At 43.9% G+C, this 10,635-nt stretch overlaps 1 protein-coding gene across 5 annotated transcripts in view; it reads left to right on the forward strand.

Annotated features, from left to right (window-relative positions):
- SGCD (sarcoglycan delta) overlaps positions 1 to 10,635 on the forward strand; it is a 259,400-nt gene that overhangs the window by 146,497 nt on the left and 102,268 nt on the right. The window lies entirely within an intron of this gene.

Here is a 10,635-nt window from a genome sequence, read left to right on the forward strand (position 1 = left end):
CAGGAATGTGCATCTGATTTCTGCTCTTTATTATCCCTAAGGCTCTCTTTAATGTACACTGAAACACATAAAATCTCTAGATGGACTGAAATCTTTCAGGGTAACCTCTGAGATGGCTACGGGTGAATTGTCAGAAATGGTAACATCGTTGTTTGTCATATTTTTTGAAGTTGCAGCTGCAGGTAGACACATGAAAACATTTGTGACCTGCCTCTGTTAACTTCTTAGCAAGCAAACATGCTTGGAAAAGTGCACCTCTTCATTTTAAGAATTAAAAAAAATGTTTTAATTCTTTATGCAGAGTCCTGAAGTACTTGTATTTCGTGTAGGTGCAAGTCATATAAATGTGTGTAGGTGCTGATTTTGATTCAGATTGTTTAATAGGGTGGTATTGTTTCTGACAACAAATACTAATCTTTCAAAACAAGACATTAGAGAATTTTGTTCTAGGAAACGAGGAAATCAAACGCCTTTTACAGTCTTTAGTTCCTCTCTATAGTAGAAAGGGAATTCCTGCTAATTACATTATTGTGCACACAAACCACTTCCAAATGAAGCACTTATTTACAGGGAGATATCATCAACAGAGACTGATGGAAGGCTTGCAGCAAAGCCTTGAGCCTGTTGAAGGGAGGAAATTCAGTCTGAGCAGCTGATGGCTGAGTTGTGAAAATATCTGGTGGATTTACAGAGAACTGCTTTGTCCTGAAGGGAGAACAATTCAGTTCACCAGCAGGTATAGACTGAAAGGCAAATTTCATCTTTATTTGAAGTTTCCTATTGACCAAAGATATTTGTCTTTGTTAGTATCATAAAGGAGTCAGCCTTGTACGTTGCCCAAGAAGCAGGCTGGATGTTAGAAAGCTGATGTGTGTAATTCCTTTCTTCTTCCCAGTGGAGCTACATTTACTGCCATTACACCTTTCTTCTATTAGGAAGCTTTTGTGCAGAACAGTTTGCTTTGTCAGTCCTTTTTATACTGAGCAGAGATTGAGGAGCTTTTACATATTCAGGGCTAAAATAACAATTCTCTGTATAGGGAGGCTGAGGCCAATAAAGACCCTGATGTTCTTGCCATGTCAGGAGCCCTGTGAGGCAGCAGGAGCTGGGGCATCCTTGGCTCCTTTCCCCCAGAAGCACCACTGTGGTCACTTCCCAGCCTCCCAGCTTCTAGCCAGGGCAGCTCATAACAAATTTGCACTCACCAGTCCTGTTGAGAAGAGGAGCAATCTGCACAAGGGAATGCCTTCCCCCTTGAGGGCAAAAATCTGTGCTCTCTAGGTGGGGTCAGAATCCGGGGTGGGAAGGTAGTTTATTCCAGTTTTGCCTGTAAATTATGCTAAACAGACATGGAGTGGCCAGTCAGTTGTTTCATGTCTCGGTTCTCCTCTTATGCGGATGTAAATGGGTGGCATCAAGTTGGGGTTACACAGTTATAAGTGAGAGAAGAACAGAAGGCAGCTGCAAAGGACAGGGATTTAAACTTTGAAATATGGACAGTATCTGGGCAATTGCAAAGAAGAGTCAGACCTGATTTGGAGGTTTTTTGGAATTTTTTTTCCCTCTCATAGTCAACAAAAGAGACTACTGCTTTGGGTTGGTAGTAATCTGCAGGGTGACATGTTAAATGGATTTCACTCACCTACTGAATTTGTCAGTTTAAAACAAATACATAGATGCTGTGAGGATTTGTGCTGTACAGAACACATACAGTGACCCAAGAGAGCTCTACAGACAGAAAGAGCTGGAAAAAAAATACACATCCATGCTCTGAAGTCTTGCAGAAGCAGGCTTCCAGCTTTGGAAACATGGCATAGGAACCTGGAAATGGTGGACAGTTGCACCCCTGTAAATGAGAGTAAACTAATCAGTTGTGCTCATTGCTCTCTTTCCTTTTCCTCACTGCATGTTTTCCTGTTCTTGAAATTCATCCATCCAGTAAGAAATGTGAAGTTAAATGGCTGAACTCTCTGCTCAGTCACAGTTCTCCCTGGTGCTCCTGTTGGAGGTGCTGGCTGAAATGCTCACTGAGAGCAAGTGTGGAGAGATGATGAGATCCATGGTGGGGAAATGACCACCATCCATCCAAAATGTTTTCAGCAGCAGCACTGGGAAGGGAATACACTGGTGCAATCTGTAGCTCTTGTTTTTGTTTGAAAGGTCTCTAATGAGCCATGTGTGCACTGCATTTCACCCTGGGAAATCCCACTGAAATCTGGCACTCGCGTTTCATTTCTTGCGCTGCTATATTTAGGGCAGAAAGCAGATCTCCCAGCGTGGCTCCTTCTGGCTTGTAGAAACCCTGCAAAGTGTCTTAGTAATATACACTAATTGCTTACCAAAGCTGCCAGCTCCCTGTGAAAATCCTTTAAAGAGATGGGAAGTGGAAGCAGAGCAGTTGCCTGCACTTTCTGCAGGCACGTGGCAGCAGCCAGTTGTCGTGTCTGTGCCATGGGGATGAGGGACAGATGACCTCAAGGCATGTGATGTGATCTTCATTTCAATCACTGCTTTTCTGCCCCTCCTTTTTTATCCTATGGATGTGGAGTCCAATCAGAGGTGTCTTTGTTGAGTTTTAATGAGTGAATTAGATATTTTTTTAAACCTGCAGTCAGTGGTAGTCACAGAGTGTGCATATTCCCTTTCTCTGATGTACTTATTTTTAATAAGTTCCCATCTTTCTTGACCTTAGTTCCACTAAAAGTCATTCACAGCCATGCCAAGTCAGGCATTCGACATCATCTTGTTATAATCAAAGGAATGAACCTCTCTGTTCAATACAATCTTTTTCCTGTGCTGACGCCTGCCAGCCCAGCTGTACCCAGATTTCTGCAGCTGAAGTGACAGGGTGCTCCAGACCTTCTGTTAAAGAAATGTGGTGCCATTTTTTAATTGTGGGTAAGAGAGAGAAGCAATACATGCCAGTATTAGGAGTGTCAGGTGAGAATATGGTAGTTTTATATTCTGGAATTTGGAGAAGTATTTCAGGTGTGGATACAATATTGCTGCTAGCAAGAATTTTCCTTGCTTCTTTCCAGTCCCGTGGGATACTTTTCTCTCTCATGGAAGATATTAGCAGAGTTCTATGAACTGTGAGCACCTGCAACCTTGCAGACCTTTGTTTATGGTATAGTAGAAAAATATTTTGACAAAGGGTATTTTAGGATTTTAGTCAATCACCCCAAGGGGTGGCTGATCCTTTGACCAACTAGACTATGAAGAAAAAAGTCTATAGAAGAGTTTGTAAAATAATTAAATAAATCAATCTTGCTGCACAATTCCTGCCTGCTGGATTTCTCTTCTTCTCCCTACCACTGCAGGATACCGTGATATTCCAGGTATTTCATATCTTTTCCATACTTGTCTATATAGGAAAAAAAAATCTTTAAAACTTAAGAGTAATGGAGTGACTACAGTTTGGTAGAAATGACATTCAAAATCTACTAAATTAAGCAGAGAACGTGTCCATCCCAGCAGCTTTCTGTTATCTTTCACAGTTCTTTGATAGGGATGTAATTTTCTGTAATCACTCAGAAAGATGGTTGGATATTTTTTCTATTAAATTCTGAAAGACTTAAACCTTTTCTGGCTTATCTTTGCTATTTTTCATGTTTATATACAACAGTATAATGCATCAGCATTTTTATACGTTTCCCATATAAAAATGAGCCATGTTTATGGAGGCTGTCAGACTTTCTATTCCACAGAATAACTGGAGCATCGCTGTGAGTTGACACCAGCCTAAAAATCACATATGGTTGCTGAAATGTCTTATTTTATGGCCCTGATGCTGTTTAATAGCTAAGCTGTGCCCTTTTCTTAATTTACTGTCGCTATCCAGGAGTGCATTGGTGTTGGGGGATGCTCTGCAGAGGTTCCAGGGTAGCTCTGCTGCTTTTGTGGGTGCCCTGATCAGCAGAGCTGCCTGTTGGGTGAGGAACTGCCCAAGCTGTGATAATTAACTGGTGAGGTAAACCACTCTACACTGCTTTAACCTTCTTCCAGCAGGTTTCTCCTACCAGGCACTGGAATGTAAAATGATTACTTTTTTTCTTCCCTTTCCTCTGTATTTAGCCTCAGGAGGTTTTGGATAGGTTTTGGCTATTACAGACACAGTAAATGCCTAGCTGGAAGCTATCCGGTATTCATAACCTTAAGGTATTTAGGAAATCATAAAAGCTGAGTGGATTTTTTTCTTTTTCTTTTTTTTTTTTTTTTAAGAGAATAGCTCCAAGAGCTGAAGGCACTGCCTGCCTTTCAGGTAAATTCCATTCAGGATGATAAATTATGGCTCAACTGAACCAAAATGTTCCTAATGGCCCTAGTCAAAAGGCCTATTACAGGATGTCTAACTCACTTAAATTCCTTTTGGCTTTAAATTGTTAATGATTAAGTGTTTAGGGCTAAAGTGATATACACTTAAAGGGCACTTTGCTTTTAGGTTAGCAAAACTGAGCACCTCAAGTGAGGGACACAGATTCGAGTGACCTTCAGGCAGAGGAATCAGGATGTTGTCTCGACAGGTGGGTAATTTTGTGGGAATATTTGCAGGACACCAGGCAGGTTAGTGGAGAATGAAGCAGAGGAACATTCTGGAGCAGAGTGGAACAGCAGCTTTGGCCTGCCCTGGTGGTTTTTAAATCGCACTTTGGATATTGCAGAGAGAAAGTTTATTTGTCTTTTGTTACGACATTTGGAGAAGTAAACATTTGGTGATCTCAAGGGTGTTTTCCCAAAGGAACAGCTGATAAGTTGTAAGGCACCAGTCCTGTGCTGGCTTGTGCAGTTCCTTGAGTTTAAGTGTGGTTTTGCAGCAATGAAGGTGCCAAATCTGTCTGGTAATCAGAGAGGTTTGGACTCCTGTCCAGTCCTGTGCTGCTGACCAGTGAGCAATGCCATGTGTTTATCTGAAAGGATGTGCAATTATGTTTTAGAAATCCCTTCAGCATTGTCAGCTGTAGGAACTTCTCAATTTCTTAGATTTTTAATGTCTCCTGAGGGGGATCACAGAAAATTCCAAGTCACTTCACACCAGGCACTTACGGGACCTGGGTACTCACAGCAGCCTTGCTCACATGGATGTTAATGTTCAGTTTGGCTTTTTTAAACTCATGGATGAGTTTATTGGAATTGAGTTTTGCCTTCTAAGCCTTTTCCATGAGTGTTATCAGCACACAGATACAGCAGTTGCACGCACTGCCTTCTGCTCAGGCAAAATCAGAGGTGGCCTGAAGATCCCTGGATCAGACTCACACTCACCTTCCTTTATCCAGGGCTTTGGTTCAGGGCCAGCAAGCAGCACATGCAGGAAAGAATGCCAAGCAGAAATACCAGGACTGGCCCCATAATAAAACATATGCCCATGCACAGTTTGCTTGCAGAAAAAGCTGAAAGCGTGTTTTCCAGAATATCCACATTGCTCCTTGGGCTGCACAGTCAGCTTGCAGGCATCTAGGACCATAACACTGCCATCTTCTGTCATTTTTATTGCAGAATAAAAGACGTATTCTTTATAAATTTCAAAATACCCATTTTCCTTTAGTTTTTCCCCTCTTGGTGATGCAGCTCCCCACTGGGGGTTTTAAGCAAACATTGTTCCCAGCTTGTTTGGGATGCTGTTGATGGGAATTCCTGGCCCAGTGCATTGCAGACGTCTGGCTCCTCCAGAATGTTTCTATTCCCCGCTGTGTTGCTTCCCCTTTGATATCTGATGATTCAGCAGGTCTTTAATTGCTGTTCCTCCTAGCAGGGAGTTCTCTTGCTCAATACATTAAATATTTGATTGCCCTGCGTCTCCAGACAGAGCAGGGCACACGGGGGATTTAGAGCTCTCAAAGCAAAGCCTGTTGCCCTTCCAGACAGTGAGTCTGGGAGCTCAGCCCGAGGCCATGCCTGGGAAGCCTTGCCTGGAGCCCAGGGGGAACGCAGGGATCCGAGCAGGCCAGGTGGTTTGGGATGCTGGGAGGCATTTTGGGATGGCAGCAGCTGTGCTCGGTACGACTTGCTGCATGAGAGTCTGCACATCACCAGGGAGGCCCCCTGCATGGCCAGGAGGCAAGCGTGTCCTGAAGCTCCATGAACTCCTTTTTTGCTCTTTTTTTAAAGAAGCAATGCAGAGATAACCACTGGGATACTCCTGTGCTTGGGGGATTGTGGTGTGCCTTCAGGAGCTCAGTAGGATGGGCTATTATAGCAGTACAATTATCTTCTGGTAACTTTCTTGGATATTATGCATGTATTTCATACTCAGTGATCCGAAATAAGGACACTTTTAGTCATGTTTTCCAAGTGTTTCAGATGGATGCACTGTGTAGGGACAATCTCTGTCTTACAGAAGGAAGCCTGGCTTCCAGGTGGGGCTGCTCCCTGGGTAGAGTTGGGTTTCCAGCCTTGCAGGTGGCTCCTTGAGAGGGGAAGTCCAGTCCAGCATTCACAAACATGCAGCACGTGCTCAGAAAGCTGGGATTTGCTGATGCCTCCCTGCTCTGGGGAGGAATGCACACGATGCTGTGTGGGAGTGTGCAGACTCACACTGTGGGGAAGCAGGAACAGTCCTGAGGATTGTCAGCAGTGTAGGCTTGAGGCAGAAGCTGCAGTGCAGTCTGTGGAGGAGAATATCCCAAATGTACCTCTCTGCATCTGCTTTTGGGCTTCCTTTTGCTCTGAAGTCTCGCTGCCTCCGTGTTTCTAGTGGAGCGTGGAGTTGTGTTGGGAGTAGAACATAAAGGAATGCTGAGAAATGCAGACAGCAGCATGCACTTCACATACATATTCCATCCCTTCATCCCTGGTGGATGGCACTGCAGAGAAGAAAGACTTTGGCAGGAATAATGGGGGAAGGAAGAACCCTACAGCCTCACTTTGTTAATCCTATTAGCCTGGTCCTAATGTAAGAGAGGCTGCTGCAATGCACATGCTCAGGCAATGGCTTGAAAAAAAATCGCACAAGTTTCCCTCCCACTGAGTCAAAGAGAAGCAATCTCACTCCCACTGAAATGAAATAAATGTAGCTGCTATTAGAGCAGAGCAGTGAGCACCAGAACTATCATTTTGTAGAGCAGACCTTTTAAATGGACTTCAGATTAAGAAAAATAGGTGCGGAATAAAATTCTGTCCTGAAGCAAAGTTGGCAGTACTGCAGCAGTGAGACAGAGGAGCCCTATGAATACATAAGTGGTGTTTTCCCACATTATTCAAAGTGCCCACTTGCTGAGCAAGTGGAGCAGAAAGTTCTCGGCAGATGAGGAATGGGGAGAGAGCAGTCCATCCACACGGAGCCTTGACTTCTGCCAGCCCATTAATATCAGGGATGTCTGTGACCTTCCAGTCAAGCAGGGGAGAATAACTCATCGGCAGTCAGGTTCAATCCAGCCAAAGTTTCCAAGATTGAATGCTTACTTGCAGACTAGATCTGATCGCCAATCTTATGATGAACCCTTCCTGTCCTTAAAATTTTCAGTGTTCAGGCTGCTGCAGGTTTCGAGCTCCCCGGCATAAGCTATGGTGCTGTATGCAAGGAGAGAGCTTGAGAGGTTTCCTTTCCTCTGAGCAATGCAGAAAATTCCCTCTATGATGCCTGATGAGAACCATTCTGTGTCTCAGAATATATATATATACATATATATATACTGTATATATATACACAGTATCTGGATTTTGTATCTCACCTGGTGCCCTCAAGGTGAGACAGTTGCCCTTGTGTCCCTTCAGCCACATCCAGCTCTCCAGGAGCTCAATCCCAGTGGTTCTGCCAGGACTGAATGACCTTCAGGGATGAGATTGGCCATTGTGGCCCTGTGGCGAGGGTTTATTTTTGAAGGATGCCACTTAGAGATTTGACCATTATCTTCCTTAATGGAAACCAGTTGATGGTCCAGTCCTGTCTAAGGTAATAGAGCACACAAGGAAAGCTTGGTGACTGCCAACTTTCAGCATAAGCTGAAGGCTTTTGCAGCAGCAATACACACTGTGTTCTAGATTGGAAAATCAGGGAGTTGGCCACTATACACAAACATCTCAGCTCTCAGGAGTGGATTTGTAATGGAGGTGGGCTGAGTCACCTACTCAGTGCCCATGTCGGGGAAGATTTCCATAGAGCCAGTTTACCTGTCTCCTGTTGATAAAAATAATTGGAATTATTGGACCTTCAAAGCCGTGGAGAAAGTAATGGATGACCAGCTGCACTTCAAATGAAAAAGTAATCTGTGGAATAATTGCTGCCAGTCAGCCCGAGCCCAGCTGTGAAATATTAATGGGTTGCTTGATCAGTCTATACAGAGCTCTCAATCATCCTCCTAGAGAGCAGCACAAACGCAGCAAACAGCTCAGGATTTGTACTCAGCCACATTATTGACAGGGGCAGAATAAGATGTTCTGCTGTGGTATTTGCTGGAAGCAAGTAACAGTTGTTGGGTGCTAATGGCAAACTTTTTCATAATACTTATGTGTTCAGAGATGATCTGTCTTACTCCTCTGGCAGCACCCACCGTGTCTCTCACTGGGGACAAGCAGTGGCAGCTTGTGGACAGCACTGCTGTAAAACCTGGCAGCGAGGGGTAGTCCAGGAGGAAAAAACCCACATTGAACAGCGGGCTTGCTATATTAAACAGTAACCTGTGTGCCTCAGAGCTGGGTGAGAAGGGAGCTGCCACCCTGATCCAGCCAAGCTCTGCACTTCAGGTGTGTGAACACTCCCGTTTGCTTCAGAGAGACTTTGCGTAAGCTGAAGCATTTTGTGAGATTGAAGTCTACTGAGTAGGAGTTCATAAGTAAAAAGAGAAAGATCTGCACAGGATTTCTCTTTTGGAGCTCTTGAACTTAAGGGAAATTCAGCTTCAAAAAAGGGAGGCAGCCAGGGAGTGAACAGAGGCTGCTTTGATTAGGAAAGCTGCAAAGTTCTGATTGTCCCATGAGATGTGGGCCTCACGCTGCATTTATTAATGGGAATGATCACTTCTTTGTTGTCTCCCTGTGTGCCTCTTCCTCTCTCTGTGTGCCTCTTCCTTCTCACAGCAGATCTGAGCATCTCTGTGTCCATTCTCCCACATTGCTTTGATGTGGGCCAAACCTCAGAATAAAATCTGGTTTGTCTCTGAAGGGGGGTTCAGTGACTGGGGACTGCCTTCACTGTGCGTTGCAGAAGAGCAATGCATCAACTTCAGAAACTTCCAGGAAATGAGGGATTTGGATCTCTGTAGTCTTCACACTGTACAGCTTTGAATGTGGAGGGGTTTTGACTCCCTGAGAAGCAAGTGGCCCAGCCATCACCCTGGGTAGTGCAGGACTTCCCCTTGTCCCAGCAGCTCCAGAGCTGTCCTTTTGTATAACCTCATGTCATTCTCTGGCTCATTTTTCTCCTTCCCAATCCCTTGCATATCACCACTATGAGATTTTTTTGGAAGGGACAGGCTTTGTATAATAAAATGCAATAATAAAATGTAATCATTATTACTGTAATTATTACGTTTATAAATCATAGCAAACCTGGGCTTGGATTTCAGTATTAACCAGTAGACTCCATCCTCAGCAGTCCATTTGTTTGACTGTGGAGTAGGTAGTACAACACAGAAAACTTTGCTCTTCTGGGCAACATGGCCTGGAGGAGCAGAGTCTTCCAGTGCCTGCAGGACAATGCCAGAGAGCCTGTTGAGCCACGTGTTTAAGATGATTGCTCTAGGTATTATTGCTTTATAAATAGCAGCTAATAATAGTGGCATAACAGCAAGGTTCTCAGCTGATGCAAATTGGAAACTGTAATTCCGTAGAAGTTAATGGAGCTCAACTGATTTACACTAGTTGGCTGTCTGGCCCCTAGCAAATGATTCTAAATCTGATAAAATTAAATGAGATTCAAAGCTCTCTCACATAAGAGAATATTAAACCCTATCTCTGCTGTCAGACTTCTGCATGGCTGTCAGGCTTTGTAGCTGGAACTTTAAGATCCCGTTTTAAGTTCTTGATTTTATTATTTGATATTTTTTCACTTCTCTCTCTTTTGTTTAGTTGGTTAAATCTTATTTCCCAAAAAGGAGAATTAGAAAAATCACCCATTTTGATGTATCATTAGATGCCATTTGTTGGTATTCACGAGCTGTTGGCAGAGATCTTAAAGCCACAGAGATTTGTGCCCTTTAATTTCAGTTCAAAATGCAAATGCAAAATGCATTGAAAACATCTGTTCAGCATCCGTCCTGGAGAGGCCTGCAGCCACAGTGTTTTTTGCTTGTCCTCAGGAAATTATTGTAAATCTTATTTAATATGCCTGCCTCTAGCCTATAAATTGAAAAAACGAGCAGGTTTTCCAATTTGGTGGAGTAAAACTGAGTGTTGAGTTAGTTCATGATAAGCTGTGGGTTGATTTGGGGCATGGATCAGCAAGGTGACTGCTCCTAGGGAAGGGGACACAGTGGTCACAAGTGACAAGCTGGGAGATCTGGGAGAAGTTCACCCTTTGAAGACTCCTTGCTTGTCTCTCATCTCCTGGCAGAAATGTCCAAACCGTGGTTCCTTCTCTTGGTCCTGCTGCAGAGATCCAAACTGGCTTGAGCACTTTGAGGAGCAGGCTTTGGAACTCCTGACTGGTTTGAAGAACTGGGGCGAGGGGTGGCTAGGTGGGGGTGGGAGGTGACAGCAGCT

This window comes from Corvus brachyrhynchos, unplaced genomic scaffold (assembly GCF_000691975.1).
Source record: "Corvus brachyrhynchos isolate BGI_N302 unplaced genomic scaffold, ASM69197v1 scaffold21, whole genome shotgun sequence".
NCBI classification, from domain to species: Eukaryota; Metazoa; Chordata; class Aves; order Passeriformes; family Corvidae; genus Corvus; species Corvus brachyrhynchos.